This window comes from Patella vulgata, chromosome 1 (genome assembly GCF_932274485.2).
Source record: "Patella vulgata chromosome 1, xgPatVulg1.2, whole genome shotgun sequence".
Classification (NCBI taxonomy): domain Eukaryota; kingdom Metazoa; phylum Mollusca; class Gastropoda; family Patellidae; genus Patella; species Patella vulgata.
Genome location: NC_065879.2, coordinates 25,040,086 through 25,063,026, shown reverse-complemented (window position 1 = coordinate 25,063,026; position 22,941 = coordinate 25,040,086). Strand labels below are relative to the sequence as shown.

At 32.3% G+C, this 22,941-nt stretch overlaps 1 protein-coding gene across 1 annotated transcript in view; it reads right to left on the bottom strand.

Annotated features, from left to right (window-relative positions):
• Window positions 1-22,941, bottom strand: part of LOC126808831 (heparan sulfate 2-O-sulfotransferase 1) — a 142,353-nt gene that overhangs the window by 40,434 nt on the left and 78,978 nt on the right. The gene's annotated exons all lie outside the window — the stretch shown is intronic.

Sequence of the window (22,941 nt, the reverse complement as noted above, 5' to 3'; positions counted from 1 at the left end):
ATATAAGTTACTAAAGGATGCGAAACTAATAGTCATTCCAATCATTATTATAAATTGCAAACAATAATGATATTAAAGTTTATGGATGGGCGCCAAATAGAAATTGCTAATCATAGGTTTTTGTCTACATTGTTTCTTAATAAACTTGAAGAAAACTTTGGCAAGAGAAAAAAGCTAGATTCATCAAATACTGGCACACAACAGTGAGCAAATAGTTTGAGACTAATGCCGGTAAACTGTATGACGAATGGTCATATGTAGTTGACTATTTTAATAGTTAAGAAATATTCATTAAGACTGCATCTCTTTATTCTTTACCTGACCAGCTTAACACAGTTTATAGTTATCTATCAATGAACCATAATTTAATCCAATCATTTCATGTGAAAGGTTTAGTATTTAATTCTTTAATTAAATTATATGTCTCTTTGCTTTGCAACTCCTTGAGTATAAGTTTGTTGTAATTTTAATTGTTTGTACCAACATATTAATCTTAGAAAAAGTGATTTGGCTTGGAGTAAAACTATATCTAGATGGGAATCATTATCTTTCGTAGGTTGAGATCAGCTTATAGTATTATAGTATTTTGGAAATGAAATAATATTCCCAGATCCATTTCCAGTATCTGTAATCATTCCCAAGATTACAAGTCAACTGTGAACAGAGTCGTATCATAACAAACTTGACATAGTGACAGTATCAACAAATGATATAAGGCTTGAACCATCACTTTTCCATAATTAAATGATTTTTATATCCTTATTGTTAATTTCACACACCTGTATTTTTATTTGAAACATGATATTTTCAGTAGCTTCACCTTACGAAATCTAAGCCCAAAGCTTCATCTAATTAAATGACATATGACCAAGGATGCCAACAATCTTTTGTAGAACACTTATCCTTATTTTCCTTGATGATTTTTGTTGTGCCCAGAAATAGGTCATATCTCTACAATTAACATACTAGATTGAACTCGTCTTGCACAATCCTACTGGTACCCAATTACAGATTGAAATACTGGTATAAAGTAACTTATTCAAATATTCAAAACCCAGGTCTACTAAGAGTAAGAATAGCTTGTTATAAACTGCTGTGCTGTTTTGTCTGTGTTTGTGTTACAGCCTGTTGTTTATTGAATAACATGACATGGGTTAATGTGCTTATTGTATGATAAAAACCATTAAACACAATTTACATCATAAAAATCTAATTGATTATTTATTACATAGGTATACATCAAATATATACACAATTTACTTATTCTGTTTCATGGCTATTTTCAGAGTAGAAAATACTCCTTAGTAATCAAAATTTAGACAAATGGTCAATACAAATAAAAAGAGTTTTAAGACAATCACACAATAGATTCTATTTAGAGTACCTAAGAAAGTTGCCCATACAAGACTGTAGTAGTTTTCTGCAGAGGTGGGAACATGCCATGGGACCTTGATTCTGATTCGCAAGTTATCGCACCTCTAGTTTGAGTCATGAAACCACATAAAATCAAAATGTCTTGTTTGTCTGTGGGGTTGTGATTTAGAGACAGGGTAATCAGTTGATTAAGTTGCTGGATCTGACCGATGGTTTGGTCAATTTATCTGCTACGGCAATCAATCGTCCAAACAAGCAATTATTCTCTTGTAGTGGACAAGAGAAAAGCTAATTTTCAAGGAAGATGAATAGAACATCGATAGTTTATTGACGATGGCTGGCTTGTTACAGATCTAGAGATATTTGCGGTGGTATAAATATGGCTTTTGATGAGTGTAGAGGGCAGAACATCATCTCATCCATACCACAAATACATCATTCTGACTAAAAACTCCCCAATTAATCCCCCCCCCCCAAAACACAGGAAAAGATAGTCATTATATTGATTAATGGTTTGGTCAAGTAACTAAAAGAATATTTGTTTTGGCAGGTTTTTTGTTGTCAATGCAAGATAAATTTAATGTTCTCAGCTGTTAATTATAAGATAAAAAGAAAGATGCTCTATTAGCATAAGTTATTTATTTTGTTAATTTAGACAATTAAAACGACCACATTTCAAAGTGGGAGTGTAAAAAACATAGATCTAAATAAAACCTGGGTCTTGATGGTTACAGATAGAAATGAGTTACTGATAGACAATTAGCATAAAATAAAAATGGCAGCATGTAAACCATAGATGGTCAAAGCTTACTTTAAATGGAGTGATTTTCAACATTTGTTTTAACAGACTACTTTTTTTATTGCAAGAAATGGTCAAGTCTCCATTTAGGATAGCATTAACAGCCTCTAAAAGAATTTACAAGAAATTTAAACTTCTCAAACTTGATTTAGAATATAGTTCCATCATTCCCCAGACATCATCAAGGTTTCAGACACTGTAAATCAAATCACTGGAACTTTCAGGAATTATCTAATAACTTAAGTCTAAAACTCTTTAATTATACATTAGCTTTAACTAGTGAAGTCTGAAAAACAAATGACCTAAAATAGTTATTCAATTGGCCAAGAGAAACTATTTGAAAGAAAAGTTGCAAGTACAAAATAAACAACCAAGTACCTAATTTCTAACCTACACGTTTTGGTCTAATCATCTAATAACTATTTATGGAATACTTTTCAGCTCTTGATTTAAAATTGTTATATACATAATAAGCAGTAAAAGAAACTTCAGGTTGGTATGTTACTCTGAATTGACGCATCGCATAAAACTTGCCAAATGTTTTTATTGTATATTTGTGACATCTCCAACTTTACCTGAGCAATAAATAAGGCTCCTTCCCAATCGGCTATTAACTTTAGCCTCTAGAACGTCCACAAGCAATTGTGGACGCCAGACTACCGGACGGACGGAGGTGACGACAATATACAACCACATTTCAATGTGGGCGTATAAAAAGTGTGTACAAATTTAAAGTCAATCGGATATTGATTTTAGCCTTTAGAGCGTCCACCAGATTTTTCAAAGTGGTCAAGGACCATAACTCTGGCAGTAATTATTGGAAATCGGTGAAAAATCTGTGTAAAAATTTAAAGTCAATCGGATATTAACTTTAGCACAGACAGACAGGCACAGACAGACAGGGGCGACGACAATATACGACCACATTTCAATGTGGGCGTATAAAAATCATAGATCTTTGGTCAACAGCTTATAAATATATCAATTCAAAGGCCATCCATGTTCATTATCTAAAGACCAGAGCCAAAGGTTCAACGGTTCAGAGTTCAAGGGTCACTGATTAAATAAACAAATAAAGTGACCATTAGATGTAAGTAAGAAGGCAAACACTGTCTATATGTTATTTAGTATTAATTAGTGAGCTGTGTGGACAGATTCCCTGATCCTTAAATCAAATAACAATATACAATGTTTAAACTTAAATGCTAATATTAATTACCAACTAGTGTTGATATGTCCATTGATCCACCTAAGATCAAACAAAAATAAACAAACTCTACTCATGTACATTAATTAAATTTCCCACAATCTAATCCAATATCATGATCTGGGTCAGATTAAATTTAAATATTGAGAACTTTGTCCACCAAAAGGCAGGATTAGTTTTAATTCCATGTGCCTAATTGAGGACATTTTTGACAGTGGGGATCATTTTGGGGAAGGGTTGTCACATATTTATTTTTTTGTTGATAATGAAAACATTTACAACACATTAAAATCTGATTAAGAGTAACAACCCACTAAGTAATTATCAGTAGCAGATTATAACGGTGACACCAGAAGAGGCAACAGTCCCTGAGTAAGGCAGATGTGCCACACGATTATTCATCAGTGCTGTTATGCACAGGCCAAGTTCTCATTTGTTTTCTTGTCTTTGTTCAACGCACTGCATTGGATGCACATGCAGTGCGCAGAATTCGGCATCTGCACATTCGTTAGGATGTGAGTGTTGATATCAACATTCCTCAATATATATTGTGCTATCAGGCCCCAGAATCAATTTAGTTAATAGTATATAGACAGATGTTTTTTATTATTACTTGCAATGTCTGTGTATTTGATGTGTATCTTGTCCGCAGGTTTGTCTTATGGGTGTTTGGTACCATCATCTTGCATTTATTATTAGCTATCAAGGTGACCAAACTGTAGCGGACAGCATTCTTCTTCCTCTCTAGTTTGAATCGCGAATCCCCTGCATTCCACTAAGAGTCATATTAAGATTGTCTCTACACATCTAGACTACAGGTAATGTGAGGCCCCCCAAGTAATTTATTCAAAATTTTTACAAGGCTAAGATTAAGAACAATTAAAATTGAAACATTTATTTTCCTTAATTTCTTTCAAACAAATTTATCCAACAATTGAAATAACTTTTCACTTAATCTCTGGAGGCCCTCAAGCTGACGAAGGCCCCTGCTGCAGTCCCTAAAGCCTGTGGATGATATTCATCTCGAGGCAGTTATCAACATTTTCCCAAATCAAAAAGTTTGAAAGAAACTTCTTATTATGCAAAATATGTTGGAAGTCCATTGTCTCATAATTAGTGGTGCAGTACATGTGTTTTACACCCCTCTCCAATTAGAGCCCTCCATCCTTATCGAGAAAAATTTTGTCATAGCACAATCAGGATATGTAACATATATGACTAATTTCTACGTGCTGTCGGCCGACATCAAGGAGATTAAAATATCCAACAATTACAATGGGGAAATCATATATATCCCGACAAAGGAGAAGCAATGACTTCTGTTCATGATTGGATTGATGAATCGTCCGATAAAGGATTAAGGCAGATTAACTTGTGTATAGGCGGTATAACACGATAAATACGTTGATCACTTAATTACCTAATCAATCCAGCGTATTATCAACGATAATCGGGTTGAGTGGTAGTTATACACTCATTAAACAATATTAATTTTGGAAATTTGAGTATTATTCACCATGTCTTGATGTCCAATGGGGGATATTCCCAGGCGGACAAATTTGGGCGTTTGGAAAATAGCGTTGGACAAGCCCGGAATATACGGGCGAAATCCCATCCCTGGCACAATGCATGCTGTATACCGTCATTAATCCAGTTGGTGCAGAATGAAGATATTAAACCCAATTTTATTTGTTTATCGACAGATATGGACAATGAAATTATCGGTTCCAGTTTGTATCAAAACCCACAGGAAAGTGCTCTGAATCTCATCTACAGCGATGTAGTTTTGAAAATTTTCCGGGTTGGCACTTTCGAAACAAGTTGCCTCGGGTTGGCCGTGCTCTTAATCGACCCCTGGTAATTATAAGAAATCATTAGAATTTGTTTGGCTTCTAGTTCTGCCCCATTCTAATGATTAGTATACAAAATATTTAATATCATGAATTTAGCTGTTCAAAGTTATCAGATACATTTTGGTCTCTAGAGAATCAACAACATTTTATGAAATCATCAAGGGCAATAATTCAGGCAGTAATTATCTGAAATTGGTTTTGTTGTCTCATGTGTATAAATTTAAAGTCAATCAGATGATAACTTTGGTCTCTTTTTCAATGAGGTTAAGGGCCATAACTTTGGCAGTAATTGTCAGAAATCAATATGCTTCTTTTTCTCATGACCGTAAACATTGTGTATAAATTTAAAATCAATCGGATATAAACTTTAGCCTCTTAAAGCATCCACAAGCAATTGTGGACGACAGACGGACATGACGACAATATACACCCAAATTGAAATTTGAATTAGCTTTGTGACCTTTTTTTTTATTATTAAAGTGGTATCAGGTCTTTATTAGCATTTAGCATTCATATGATGTAGCATTAACATCAGCTTTACAGCCATCATCTTTTAGTGAAACAAACTGAAAAGTAATTAAATATAAACATATCTTATTTATGAGGGGTTCTGTATAGAAGACGATATTATGATACACAATAATAAATCATTGATTAAATCATCTTATCAAAAGCAGATGATGACATGACATCATTGTTTTATTCAATTTTTAATAAGATGAAACCAAGAGTGTAGAATTATCCCAAACTATAATTATTTACATGAACAAACCATACAATTATCTAGACTGTAATCAAATGAAAGTCTCAAAGTGTGCGAACCATTTATTCTTCTTCAGAAAAAGGTTTTCTGAAATTAGCTGTAATATTATTAACAATCTTATACCATTATAACAGTTGGTTTCAGATAGCTACTCATTAAATTTCCATTAACATTTAATTAACTTTTTAAGATAAAATGTATGACATTGTTACTGAAAGTCACATTATAATAATTAATATAGGCAGATAGGATCTTTAGCATCACACATTTAACAAAATGTTGTCATAAGTAACTTTCTTCTCAATGGAACTTCTGCACACAGCCAGGTATACTGTTTTTATCTACAAGAAAGTTAACCTCAGATAATAATCCTGATGTCAGCACAACCACAGATATAGGATTAGAAATTAAGAAATAATATTAGTATTACAATTAAAAATGAGTATAATGTAAGATTGATAATAATACATATAAGTTTATAAATCTGTGAAGTGATTCTTTAAACTGAGAATAACAATTTATCAGTATCTTTAATCATACACACACTGCAAGTAGTTGTACCTAGAAAACAAATCTAAGATGGATATGATACCAGGAAATATCTGTTAGTATGAGTAAGATTAGCCAACCAATTTACCACTTGTTATAACATATCCCAAATAACTTCTGGAAACAATAATACTAATAGGGCAGTAACAACCATAACAATGGGAGTCTTTATAATCTTCCAACTAAATGAAACTGCTAATAATTAGTAAGAAATAGTTGGATGTACACCCTAATTATTGGCTAATAGACGCCTAAACCCAAATTCTTCACAGTTCATGTGAGTCTAATAATTTCCCAACTACATGTAAAAGAAACTACTAATATTTATTAACAAAGTAGTGGAATGTCCACTCATCACTTTGTAATTACAGTAACATTATTACCTATAAATCTTGTCAGATATTGAAGGTGATGTTCCTATTTGAAAGAATGACCACAATATGAAAGAGAGATAAACTTAGAAGTAACATTATTACTAATGAATATAGTTAACATTATTTCAATTACTTAGATTTAAAGGGGCTAAACAATTTTGATTTATGTCACAATAGAATTTTTAATTGGGTTATCTCAATGCTTTATTTTGATTGGTTTAACGATTTGTTTCGAAATATAAAATGGAAGACGGAATGTTTACAAATTTCAGTTCTGTTTTGGGTTGAAATTGTATATTTCAACATTGGCTCTTTGTAGAGCCAAAATTGTAAATGTGGGTAGATACCCACTTGGAATTCAAATGCTGTATTTTTAGAAAACACAAAATATTTTCCTGCAGTTTTGTATTAAAAAAGCAATGATCAACTTGACTGTTTTTGGCTTTGAAGAAATTGATACATTTTCTTAATCAAAATCTTTTATTTACCCAAACAAAACATAACGTAAGTGTTACTGATAAGAATGATCAACAAAACCCACAGAATGTCAAATTTTCCAAGAAATAAAAGTTAATTTGTCTGCCGCATTTTGATTCCAAAATGAAATCAACTCAAACTTGGAAGAAAAACTAATCACGTCACAGTCGTTGAACTGAAATAAAATCATAAACTTGTCATTCTCTTTAACACAGGCAATAAAAATGTGTAATCTATGACTAGAACAAAATCTTGTTTTGAATAGAACAATTTAATTCCATCATAAAACAAATATTAGCTAGTCTGTAATATATTACTCCCGAACTGGTCTTTAAACTTTAGTATTTATATTCCTCCTCCTTTATATATTTCTGTCCTTTTATTTTTTTAATTTGAGTCACAATTACATAATTTGCAAGACAAAAATTATTTGGCCTTACAAGGGCACCGACTTTGTACATTAATGTTTGGGTGTCTCCCAAAAAATAGTCTCTACTGTTACACACTAATTGACACCCCTTTAGTTGAAGCACTCAAAATTAATAATCTGTTTTTCATAGAGGGATTGAACTGTTGCAAAAGTCGCTCAGGTTTTTTTTTTCTTTTATATCTTTACAAAGAGGATCTGCACCTTAAAGACACGATCTGTAAAAACAATAAAGAATGCATCAAGTAGTAATAGTGTTGTGATTAGTCATTCACGATCAGAACAAAAGCTGATTATGTGACGTGATCCGTCTAGTGATTGTTTTATCGAGACATTGTAGAGCCCTGGGCAACTCATTTAATCAGACAGTCGACTATACTGATCAGTTATTTATACTAAATACTGTATAATAGGGTTAATGGGCCAGAAATTGTTGACGAATGAACAGGGCACCATTGTGGCCTAAAAATAATTAACATAAATAGTAAAACAAATCTCAGTTCAGTTCTAAAAACATAAATAATTACCAAACCGGATAACCTAGAGAACTTACATCCATGTTTGACATAATAAAAAAAGTCCTGGCTTCCGTTTGAAAATGAAAACAAAAATTAAAAACAATATAAAATCGTCTATGTTGTTATTCCTAAATATATATTCAAAGAATCCTAGAAATTCTGAGAGCAAATAACTATTCTACGATATTAAGCAATAGTAATAAATTTTCTTTAATACATCTCTGACAACACTGCAATCATATTTACTAGACGATTTAATCCAGAGCGATCATTCAAACCATCTAGACGTCTCGTCTTCCATTAGCTAAAACCAACATGATCGAAGGATAGAAGAAGAAAATATAATTAAATTGATACGGAGTGAGATTATTATGTGATAACTTCTATGATATGCTGATCGGTCGACATAAGACTAATCAACTTGATAAAATATATATTCAATTATTGTGTTGGCATGACCACGTAACATTAATTTTGCAGGATTTGTCTTCCATGCCATAAACTATAAACGTAGGTTGCAGCATGTTTAATAAATAACAGTTCTTCCCTACTTGGTGATAAAATAATAATTTTTTTGCTTCTTCTCTGAGACATATTCAAGGCCCTCACATTCAAACTGTGATAGTGCACTGAGATTGCATACATGGATATTTGGACTGAATGATGATTTTCCATGTATTCTGTAAGCTTATTTGCAATAACTTATATATCTATGAAAAGTTATCAGCAAACTATCAGTTGACGAATGACCTTGAACATCAAGCTGAACATCTACAGCATGCTTTTATGACCAATGTCTAGGCCATGTTATTATATTATTTTTTAATTCTGTTTTTTGTTTTAACCAAATATTTTAATATTCATTAATGCTTGGATATAGTCATTAGAGGCAGACAGCAATTAATCTGTCAGTCAATTTAAATTTTGACATTATGGCAACATGTCTAACTTTGGGCCTTTATGCAGGGCTTGGATACAGCAAACAACTTTTTGCTTCACACATTAAAAATAATAGAGCTGTTGATAGAAGGTTTGTGTTTTTATTGTCTATTATTTCTATAGTTCTTATCATTGCAAAACATGTCTTCTATTAACTAAACTAACTCAATTTTCTCCATAATATCAACCATTTTCCCTCTATAAATCTTCTCTCTCATTATCTCCAGATTCTGTAATATCCTAACTTGTAGATAATGATCAAAAAAAATCATCTCAATATGAATAATTTTGTGATTTTTTTTTGATGAGTAAATGGAGATTTATTGAATATTATTGCGTTCACATAGACATGGGTTTTTTTTTAGGAATAGGTTTAAAGCAAGAATTATGTTGTGAATTAAAATGATTTATATAACTAAATTGAGTGAAACATTTATTATAATTTTTTTCATTTGGCAGGAAAATATTCTTTTTAAAAAATTTTAAAATCATATTAGACAAATAAGGTTAAAGTGTAATATATTATCCAAGTTCAAATTTTATGTATATTGTTTGAAAAATAATTGAGTTCATTTCAAAGCTGAAAATAAAATATTTATGTGAGATTTTTCTTCTTTTTTTTTCTAATTTTTTTCTTTTCGGCCATTTTCCTGATATCAAAAATAGGACAACTTCAGCATACACACGTAAAAAATCAAACCAAAGACAATACCTGACAAACAAATCGAAACACATATAAGACATATACATGGACATGTACAGCCGACAATGTTCACAAGTTTGCAAAGAAATGTACTTCACAGTCCTGCTTTAGTCATGAAGCCACCTCACTTAATCTTTTTAATTAAAATTAACTAATTCCTTCTGAAATCCAATCTTTAATTCTCGTCCCTGTTTATTTTTATGCGCCCACATTGAAATGTGGACGCATATTGCTGTCGCCCCTGTCAGTCCGTCCGCGTCGTCCACAATTTCTTGTGAACGCTCTAACGCCAAAAATTATGATCCGATTGTTTTAAAATTGATATACACATGTATGTTGTTGACATTAGTGAGATAAAGAAGCCTATTTAATTAAAATAATTTCTGTTTATTACGTCCCTAGCGTTATGGCCTTTGTTTCACTTTGTTGGACTTTGTGAACGCTCTAATGCCAACAGTTATCATCCAATTTTTGTGAAATTTATATGCATTATTTAAATTAGTGAAACGCAAAAGCCTATTGAATTTCAGCAATTTCCGTTTATTATGTCTAGAGTGTATCCCCCACATATTGTAATAAAATATATAAAAATAAATATATGTAAATGTATTGTAAAATGAGAAATCAAAGTAAAATATTATTGTTTATATCGCGTGTGTCTAGTTAATCGACTTTATTCGTTAACAAAAATAGTAACACACGATAAAAAGCAGAGAAAATTGTTTTCTAATGAAGATTCTAACGTAATGAAGAAATAACAACTGAAATGAGTGGGGCTGTGGAAACCACTGCCAAGAATTGGCTTCAGACATAAGACCTAACCAATCGTCTACATCACATTCACAAACGGTCACAGCTACCTGTAGCAGTGCTAAAAAAATCTAATAATGAAATCTAATCATTTGTTATGAATTAAAGTAATATCTTGTTATTTAGGTGTTTTATGTTGAAACTGAAAAACTGCTAATCAATTTTTGAATTTTCTAATCAAATTTGGCAAAATTGGATTTTTCTTTATTAGCAGTGCTGCTAATCAACTGTGAAAAATTACCAACAGCCCTGTTTATACGCAAGGCACAAGAGCTTAAAATCTATTCTTGATTTAATTGTATAAGTGATCAAGGGCCATAACTCTGGCAGTAATTATCGGATATCTTTGAAAATCAATAAGATTCTTCGTCTCATGACCTTAAACACTGTGTATAAAATTTAAAGTCAATCGGATATTAACTTCAGTCTCTAGAGTGTCCACAAGTAATTGTGTCCTTGACACAGGTAATTTTTTAAACTATAATATTTAAGATATAATATTGAACGCAACATTCTCTTGTATTACATACAACTTAGATATCTATAATAATTTATAATACAGTATAGAAGTCAGAGTTTTACAGAAATCAGAAAACAATAATAAATGATTTCCACCGCTAGTTGAACAAACCACATTTAAACCCTTGGTGGGTCGGATCTGGCCCGCAGGCTGCATGTATGACACCCTTGTTCTAGAGCATCCACAACAAGAACATGGGTGACAATATAAGAACACATTTCAATGTGGGCGTATACATATAAACACAAGTTATTCATTCTCTTAATATGAATGAATTCCAATTTTATGTCCGTGATTCAGATGCAAAGAAGAACAAATATGTAATATTGTAAGTTTCTATATTCAGAACAGAAGAGTCATATGTGATTACACTATAAAGATCAAATACATGTATGAAAGAAAATGTTCATTCTTGCAGGCAGTAAAATTTCTGTAACATTTAAATTGATAGTTGTTTTTTTTCTTTCTGAAGTTTTGATATGTTGTGTCATATTTAACAGTTCACAAATTGTTCAATTACCGTACTTGCCTCATTAAAAGACAACATACTTTTAAATGTCAATAGTTGGCAAAAATTAGTTGTTAGGGCCGTACCATGTAAGAAAGGTTGCAAGGTTGGAAAGGGTGTTCCTATAATCCACTGCAAACAATAGAACAATTACATGTGTACCTTTATTTTAGAGGATATTCAAATACACAAATCAAAAGTATGAAACTGGGTGATACTTGTGTGACTTACATATTTCTTAATTTGGCTGATGTTACCAAATTATGTTAAACAAGCCAACAGTGAGGCTGATGTCCCCCGCCGAAATAGGAAAATAATTAGAGGACACATATAAATTTATCACAAATTATCTTTTACAAAGTATTGAACAATCAAACAGTATATCTTTACTTATAGTCTAACAATCAAAGTAGGAGAGTTATTGTTTTCCAAAGTCTCGACCAATCAAATTGCGTATCGCTCTGCTTATCCTGAGCAGAAAATGCTCATTATCAAACTTAGTCAAGGTATTACTGTAATGAAACTATACACCAAGTTTCATCAATCTCACTTAATTAGAACTAAAGTTATCGTGTCCCAAAGCATCAACCAATCAAATTGCTTATCTCTGCTTACCCTAAGCGGAAAATGCTCATCTTCGAACTCCATCAAGGCATTGACCTAATCAACACATACACCAAGTTTGAACATTCTAGCTCAATTAGGAAGAGAGTTATCGTGCCCCAAAGTATCAACCAATCAAATTGCTTATCTCTGCTTACCTTAAGCGGAAAATGCTCATCTTCGAACTCCATCAAGGCATTGACCTAATAAACACATACACCAAGTTTGAACGTTCTAGCTCAATTAAAAGTTATCGTGTCCCAAAGCATCAACCAATCAAATTGCTTATCTCTGCTTACCCTAAGCGGAAAATGCTCATCTTCGAACTCCATCAAGGCATTGACCTAATCAACACATACACCAAGTTTGAACATTCTAGCCCAATTAGGAAGAGAGTTATCGTGTCCCAAAGCATCAACCAATCAAATTGCTTATCTCTGCTTACCCTAAGCGGAAAATGCTCATCTTCGAACTCCATCAAGGCATTGACCTAATAAACACATACACCAAGTTTGAACATTCTAGCTCAATTAGGAAGAGAGTTATTGTGTCCCAAAAAGTGTGACGGACAGACAGACGGACGGACGGACAGACAGACGGACAGACAGACAGACAGACGGACGAACCCATTTTAATAGTCCCCTGCTTTCTTCGAAAGGCGGGGGACAACAATATTATTTAAGTTATGGGAGAAATTAGACAAAGAAATTAATTCACCTTGAAACCAATTATACCCAAAATTCATTTTGCATGATAATTTTTTTTTTAAATTAATTTCAATGAGGTGCTTGAATAAAATATCTTTAAACTTTCTAAAGACCACCACCCCACCACAAAAACCAATTTCTTCTTTCAAGTTTATTTGTTTCGTTATAACAACATTCTTTTATGAATTACAAAAAAAAAAAACTTTCAAGTTATTTGTATCATTATCTATGAGTGTTGACAATCATCATATGATAAGCATACGATAATAACTTGTTGCCACTGAGAAGTGTATTTCCATGAAGGGAGCAAAAGACCTGTGCTGTGTAATAATAGTGTGCAAATTCCATAGATAATATTTCAATGAGATAGGCTGTACCAGAATGTTTGATAATCGTGTTATTTATGAAGGCGAGCTACTTGTCTATTTGTGGTGATAATATACCAGCATCATCAAGTGACATAATTCAATACTTCATCCAGCTTTACATGATGCCTGAATTACCTAAATTAAATCACTCCCCCCATCCTCAAACACTATTCAACAAGACTGAAATTATTCTAAATTCTCAAATATAACACTTGTAACAATTACTGACAAGAGATAATTTCTAGTGATGCTCAAAGAAGATAGTGAGATAAGATTCTGTGATGGTTATAATTTAAAGCAAAAAACATTTATTTTGAAACATCTAATAAAACTAGCATTTGAAAAGGTAGAAGCTGGAGTTTAAAACAGAGGAGTTGGATGGCCAAGTAGTCTATTGTCTGATCTTTGGTTTGTTCATGACAAGGAGTGAGGTTTCCTGTCATAGACCACAGGTTTTCTATGAATTAGTTCCAAAATGACCTTTGTAATGTGGGATCAAACCACCGACTTGCAATGTTGCATAAGTAAGTAAGTAAGTAAATTTATTGCATAAAAACGCCCAAGAGGAGCAACATACAATTACGAAAATTACATTAATACAATACAACAAATATACGTAAGTAACAAATAAACAAACATATATATAAAGCTAATTACAAGTAGAAATCAATTAAATAGCATAGATAACAGACTCTACAGATCATGTGTTAGGCCAGCAGGTGACTATGGGAATAGAAATCAGCCCTCCAAATCTCTCTATACAGAAAAAAATAAATTGTGTATTTTTGATCATGTTAAAACAAAAGTGTCTCTTTAATTTCCCAAGTTTCAAAATATTCAATTACACAATAAACTGGAAATTTTTGTCATGCAATATCATCTATTCGTTTTTAATGAAAATCATAAGCTCAAACATATCATTCCACTCAAAATTCATTAAACAAAAATTATATTTCAACCTGTCTGATCTCCCCAGATATTTTATCAAAACATCTCCAAAATAAATTAAGAAGAGCAAAAACATGAGTTGAAGTGAAATGAGATAAGAGGGTGGAGGAGTTGTAGCAAGATAATCATCAATCATTATTTAGAAATTGATATTAAACAAACAAAGGGGGGAATAGGAATAAAGTGTGTTTTTAATAATATTATTAGTGGAGGTAAACAGTCCGAGTAAACAAAGAAAATTAATGAAGTCCTTTCACAAGATGAAATTGTAGACTGAATTTTTGCAAGAATAGGGAAATTTCTTTGCTATTTGACGGAGTAGAATTGACAATTGGAATCAATAAGTTATTAATATCGTCCGACCTTCGGATCGTAATGATGAAGATGTAAAACTCTCACTAACTCGTGTTTACTCTGATTATATCCCCTCATCGACATTAAAAACACGATAAATGGATTTATATTTCCATCAGGGTTACTCAAAACTTCGGACAACATCGCTAGAACGGGCTCGAGTAGATTCCAATACTTGGACCCGAGTAAATAATTTGTTAACGGCCCATCGTGACATTTTACCAAGAAAGAATTGATCGAGTGGATTGATTTGAAAGAAAATTCCAATCAAGAGAAGATATAAAAAAGGTTGAAAGATGATAACATATGACGAATGTCAGCCATTTTTTGTCCACTCATGTTTAAAATTAAAGAGTAAAAAAGTTCTTGGAAAAAAACTTAGTCGATTTGCAATATTTTTACTGACTGGGAATTGTTTTTGTCACTTAATGAAAAACATATTTAAACTAATTAAATAAAATGCTGACATATTTAAGCCAGGGGTGTGTAGCATCATTCCTACTATAAGCCAAACGTGTTTAACTATTTTGACCTCATAGGTTAAAGATCAGAAGGATGGGCACATGTCGTCATTTCTAATCATGCCGAAAGATACCCGGAGCTGGCATTTTTAAGCTGACCCCGTTCCAGCTTTTAAAGATGCATTATGTAAAAAGACAAATCTGCCTTTTGAGAGCCTTCTTTCTGGCTTCACATGTTATTTAATTATCATTTAGACATTTATTCTCATGACAAACCCATAAATGGCATAATCAACTCTCTAGATCATCCCACAGCTTGGATATTAATTGAATTAGACCAATTTTGCCATTTAATTGCTTAACGAAAAAAAAAAAATAGAAAATCAAGACTATTCTTGTCAAATCTTCAAATTTTCATAACTTCAATCAGAATAAAGTAATTTGACTCAAATTTTTTAATATATCCATTTTTCAATATCTATTTTCAAACTTTTATAGTAAGAGCGACCAGCTCTGTAATTAAATCTTACATAATGCATCTCTAAGAAAAGTTTCGAAGACAGAAGAGAGCTAGTTTAACTTAAAGGGGAATTATGTAAGATTTAGATAAAGAACTGACTGTTCTTGCTATAATATTTCAACCAGCAGTTGCCATGCAAGATACGCCCACATTTTGCAAGAGATGGATAGTGAACAAGCTAAAAAAAAACACCCTGATTTTCCGCACAATTTAAAAGATTTTTAAAATCAGATTAAAATTGTGAACTCTTGAGGGTCCACAAGCTAAACTCAGATCAAAATTGTGACCTCTAGAGGGTCCACAACTTTGATATTACATACTTTAACACTATTTGCGTACAGGGAGATTCCATTTTGTCTGGTAGTTTAGGTCTGATTTTCACGAAATTCGAACTCAACCATCATTACAGTGTAACGGTGATATATTTAAATGTTGTTTTTTTTTAAATCAGATAAAATTTCTGACCTCTTAGAAGGACCACAAGCTAAAAATGTGATTTTTCGTACAATCAGGGGCCATTATCCAGGAAGTTACAATCCAACATGTGCGAATATCGAAACGAACCGAGATCTTTGGGATATAAACATACATTTCAAGTTTCATCAAAATCAGATAAAAATTGTGATCTGTAGAGTGTCCAGAAGCTAAAAACGTACAATCAGGGGGCATAATCCATGAAGTTATGGTCCGATACATGCCAATATCGAAAGGAACCGATATCTTTTAGAGATAAACCTATATCAAGTTTCGTCAAAATCAAATAAAAATTGTGACCTGTAGAGTGTTCACAAACAAATTGTGGATGGACGGCTAGAGGCGAAGACAATGTCAACATGAAAATGTGGGCGTATAAAAATGGATAATGAATATATTGAAAATTTCATTCAAATTACTTTATTTTGAGCGAAGTTATCAATGGTTGTATTTTTGACAAGATGTGTGCATCGATTGTAACCACCGTACTGTACTACTGGTCATTCAAGTCTTAGCCTTGTTTCTCCTTTTCTAAATCAAATCGTTAAATGGCTGAACTGTTCTAATTTACTTAAAATCAGAGCCATCCAATAAATGTTAATAAATGTCTAATTAATAATTTTTATAACATTTAAGGCCCAAAGAAAGACCTGCAATAGGCAGATTTAGAATTTAGTTAACTTTTAGTCTGGAATATTGTGCCTTTAACTTTTGAATTAATATATCTATTTAATATCACTAACCAAAAAAAAATAGATCTAACATTTTCATTAATTCACTGCAGTTTTAGAATTCTGAATAAAGGAAGGAAAATAAAACATTATTTCTGTTTTCTGTGTTGATCTTTAATTTAATAGAAACCATGCTTTAAAGCATGTTTTCTATTACCACAGAGCAATTCCCTTCTATACACACATATTGTTTCAATTAGATCCTTTATAAATGAATAAATATTCAATTATTTTAATAAGTATTTATTCAGAAACTAGAAATTTAAAAAAAAAGTTTTGGACAGCTTAGTGCCAGACAGATTGTTTATTTGTTAAAAGAAATATTACAAATTACGGATGCCTATAATTCATCATTATGTAAAATAACTAGTAAAGTAAATCTTTAATTCAATTATTGTGCATTCGATTATTTCAGACTTTGTGATCCCAAACTCATACACTCTATATTCTGTTCATTTTAACTGCCTAGAAATCCAATTTCAATGACTTCTTGCACAGTTCATATAATGATAAGGCAGATTACTTATTAGGCCCAATTACCCTACTCCAAATTATTTCAAAGTGAAAGATGCATTTTTAAAGAAAGGCTATGTGCAAGTTAAGATAATAAATTTTTGGGCCTTCAAAAAAGTGGGATATGTTATAAAAAGATAGGTTGGCAGGCAACAAAACATACGCCCACAGCAGCTAAATCGTCCGGGCAGTCAACAGGTGTTGTCACATATTTTTACTTTTTTCAGCAATGAAACATTTATAATACACTAAAATCTGAGTAACAACTCATGAAGTAATTATCAGAAAACCATTAGAATTTGTTTGGTTTTTATAAAGTTCTGCCCCATGCTAACGTTTAGTATACGAAACTTTTAATATTATGGATTTAGCTGTTCAAGTAAAAAAAAATTCATTGAAAATCAATATACTTGTTCGTCTCAAGATCTTAAACTCTGTGTATCAATCTGAAGTCAATCGGATGATAACTTTAGCCTCTAGAGCATCACAAGAGTTTACAAAGTGATCAAGGGCCATAACTCTGGTAGTAATTATCGTAAATCCCTGAAAATCACACAGTGTATAAATTTAAAGTCAATTGGATATTAACTTTGGCTTCTAGAGCGTCCACAAGGTTTTTAAAGTGATCAAGGGCCATATCTCTGGCAGTAATTATCTGAAATGGGACAGACGGGGGCGACGACAATATACGACCACATTCCAATGTGGGCGTATAAAAATCAGGACATAAAGTCTGCTGCCCTGCTACATCCTGGCTGTCAAGATAATTCTGTTTGGTAAACCTTGCACATCAGAACTTCGCAACAATAAAATTGCATCTAAGATTTTAAATGAAGCCAACAGTGAGACTGATGTTCCCAGCCTCAATCCCAAATAAATAGATGACACGTTAATTAATTATGTGAACATTTATCTTTTTGTAAGCACCAGGCAATCAAATTGCATATTTACGATTAACCTCAGCAGAAAATGCTCATGATCAAACTTAGAGGTTTTGATGTAGTGAAACTAGACACTAAGTTTCATACCTATCCCTCAATTACAATCAAAGTTGTTTTGTGTCCCAAAGTATTGATTAATGAATTTGCTAATCTCTGCTTATATGCCTAACAGAAAATGCTGATCGTCAAACTCAATCAAAACATATATACACAATGTCTAAACATTATGAATAATGAGAGTTATTGTTTTCCGAAGCCACAACTAATCAAATTGAAGTTTCTACTCAAGAAACGCTAATCATCGAACTTAGTCAAGGTATTGATGTAATGAAATTACACCAAGTTTCACTACTCTAAAGCCTGTATAATTCTATGTACACCTGTTACATGGAAATGGTCCTATTAGTATTACGTTTGCATAGAAAACGGGCCCTTAACTCAATTAGTTAGAGTCAGAGTAATCAAGCTCTAAAGTCTCAACCAAGCAAATTGCTCATCTCTAATATAAGCAAATTGCTCATCTTTAATATCTGTTTTCGACCAGATCACATAGAATCAAAAGGAAAGCATTAATAGACTAGAATATTAAATTAAAAATATCTTGAATTGAGATTTTAAAGCTATCTTAAAGTCAGCAAAAATTAAATTATTTCTTCAATCTTTTGAACTGAAGCGATGTTAGTTGCTTTTAGAATTTGCTTCCACCATGATTTTCTGATAAAGTTTAGTCGATGTCAAAAACAAACATGCAAATGGAAGATTAATGTTATTTTAATCTAGTTCTATTTTTATTCACAACTAATTTCTCCGTTTAAAGCAATTAAACGGAAATTAACTATCAATAAAAGGAATGTTAAATGTTCTTGAAGAAATCCAACTTCCAGTATTTCATTACAAAAGCTTAAAATGTCATCAAATTAAAATTGAAACAACACAGATTTGAGGACAATTTCATAAGAAATTTCATTAGTCATTGCAAATCTTAGACGTCTATATTTTTCTCTTCCTCAGAATACTTAACATTAAAATATTTCTTTTTGAATACAAGTAATTGTAAAAGAAAAGTAATGGCTGCTAATGCAAATTGATCAAGTACCAATAAAAGCTAGGCGATAATTATTTCAAAGTTCTTAAGAGCAATTAATATATATATTTTACAAAAATCAGTAAAACTATGTTTACACAACTGAACATGCATTATGCAATTTGCCTATTGCTGGTCTTTCTTTAGGCCTGAAATGTTACCCAAATTATTAATTAGACATTAATTAACTTATCCAGACCATAATCAACTCTCGATGTCAACACTAGCTGGCTATATTTACTGGATTAGGATCCCTTTTGCTGCTCAACTTTCATTCATGACTTAATCATGAAATGGATAATCAAGACTATGTTTTTTATCGTACCAACTTTAGTAATGATGATCGTGGCTTGGCCGAAAATTCAATCACTGAAATCTCGGTTCAGACTGGATCAATTTGACTGAAATTTTCAGCAAATTCCCTTTTTACATTATCTAGTTTTTAACTATTATAGTAAGAACTGCCAGCTCTTTATCTAATCTCCCATAATGTATCTTTAAGCAGTTCTACTTCAAGTTTCTTAATGTACATTAATTAATATTTGTATTTATTATTAGACGTTCAAAACTACACATATCTTAATTGCCAACTTTTGATCAAACTTATGGTATGACACCAGAAGTGACATGTTGAAGTGGTTCCAACCTGATGTCGCTATAAAGGACTGATCTGGAAATCGTCATTGTGACCATGTTATTTCTGGTCTTATTAAATTAAGGTAACTTCTATATGATTTATTAAACATAGATAATTCAACCAATATTTACAAGAAAGAGAGAGATCTGATCCGTTCTAAATCATAACTCACTCCCTATTTGAAATACAGTTCTACAAAATATGTACTAGACAATTATGACACATTTACAATTAAACTATAAAATATTGTTTGTAAGTTGAAATCTAAAACAATAGTTCATTTTGTAGAAAGTTTGGTTAGTGACCAATTCTTAATCCATCCATTGTTGGACTTTAATAATGCCTTAATAAATGCGCAATTATCGAAAGGATCTGAGATGTTTGAATTGTAAACATATATTTTATGTTTCATCCAAATCGGACAAAAATTGTTACTTATAGAGGGTCCACAATCTTTGTATTACATACTTTTACACTATTTGCATTCAAGCAGCGGCCATTATGTAGGACAGTTTTGATCCGATTTTCCCAAAATTCAAACTCAACCATCATCAGAGTGTAATAGTGTTATATTTAAACGTTCTTTAAAATCGGATAAAAATTGTTTTTGGTCCAATTTTTACGAAATTCAAACTCAACTATTATCAGGGTGTAACCTTACGGTGTAATATTACCGTGTAACGGTAATATATTTAAACGATTTTTAAAATCAGATAAAAATTGTAACAACTAGAGGGTCCACAAGTTGAAATCGTGATTTTTTCGTACAATCAGGGGACATAATCCAGGAAGTTACGGTCCGATATGCACCTATAATCCAATGGAAGCTCGTGGACGCCTGCAGAAGCCAATTCTCGTCGGCGCCAGGTGAACCATGAACGATTACAGGCTTTCTAAAGTATTTCTTTCAAGACTTATGGATGAAACAGATACTAATATATTTTAGGACTGGTAGTATCACCTTCTGTATGAAAAGATAAAAAAAGTTGTTAGTTTTTTGTGATGTACTGCTGTTAATTATCTCCAAAGTAGCTGAATTTAGGTTAATTTCATGGGTTATTGTTTCCTTTACCCAGTTTTAGTCAAGTTGAGTTTGTCATTTTTATATTTGGTAGCATGAATTTTCTTAACCCACCCCATGAAAGAAGAATTTAGATAGGCTTTGATATCCAGATCTCATTGGCCTGAATCATCTAAAATTAATTTTGTGGTACCAGCGCAAGATCATTTACAAACTGTGTTAGTTTGGTCTTCTTGCTATGTAGAGCAATGGTGTGAGGACTTGCCAAAGTCGGTGTTTGAGAAAAGACAGACTTTGGCAATTTCACTACATGAAAAAAATTTTTTTTTCAATTTTCTCAGTCAGGAATTGAAAGATTTATCTCATATTGCACATTTATGTGTTTTGGGAGTACCCCAACCTATAAACACAATTTGGTCAAACTTTGGTCAAAATCAGTGATCCCTTAGCACCTTCTGCCTGATGCTCTCATGGACACGTTCTTAAATACTTCAGCAATGGAAGTATGAAACAGAGAACAGCACATAATATAGAGACCTAACAGGTGTTAAAATCAACATGCTCTTTATAGCCATATTGCCTAAACACACAAACTAGATAAGGTTGAGGAAAGGGAGGCCATTCTGTGTGTGGCTGGAATAAACTAAAATAACAGATGAAGACTATCTTAAACAACATCTTCTTTGATCAATATGTTTGCTTCATTAACATGACAAACATTACAAATTATATTATCATCAGAGGATACCAGTGTCAGCCAAGAAGAACATGTTAGATTTTTCAATTTCTTATAAAATTGTTTGGGGCAACCCCACATGTCAATGCTTCCTCTCTAACTTTTCTAGAAAATTTCACCAAATTCTTCACATATTTTGCTAATTCATAATCCAGATACAACTATGAACGTTGTCATCTGGCTTGGAGACCTTTCGAACACTACACTAGTTTTCAAACTAGTTTATATATGGAAAAAATCCCTTGTAGACGATTCAACCAACGAGTTGTGGATGACTTAACTAGACTTTTCGTGTGGATGAGTTTGCTTGAGGACAAGTTAAGTGGCATTCACATGTTTTATCGGGTGGACTGTTGTACATTTATGTCTGTTTGCACATGCGCAAAAATGGTAGTCTTAATAAAAACACACTGCGATACCCAAACTCTCACACAATGTGTGAATAAGGCTTAAAAAAATAATGTAGACAGGTAAGAATTTTGCACTGTTAATTATTTCCTTTTAAAGCCTCTGTGAGAGGCTTGTATTATGTCAAATTATTTACGCACACGGCAACTAAAATAAAAGTACTGAGTGTCAAGCAAAATAATGATTTAATTGTTCACAACTCTAATGATATTTTAGAGTTATTTACCGAGTCCTTTTGAACAGATATCAGCGATTCCAGTATTGGCCAATACCGATTTCTACCGATAGGTTACTTATCAGTCAATTACCGATGTTGAAAACAATTATCAGACCATCACTAGTTCAAACAAACCAACAGTGAGGCTGATGTCCCCCGCCAAAATCCCCAAATAAATAGATGACACATATTAATTAATAGCACACCAAGTTTGAACATTTTAGCTCAATTATAAGGAGAGTTATTGTGTTCCAAAGTCTTGGCCAATCAAATTGCTTATCGCTCTGCTTACCCTGAGCAGAAAATGCTCATTATCGAACTTAGTCAAGGTATTGATGTAATGAAACTATACACCAAGTTTAATCACTCTCACTTAATTAGAACTAAAGTTATCGTG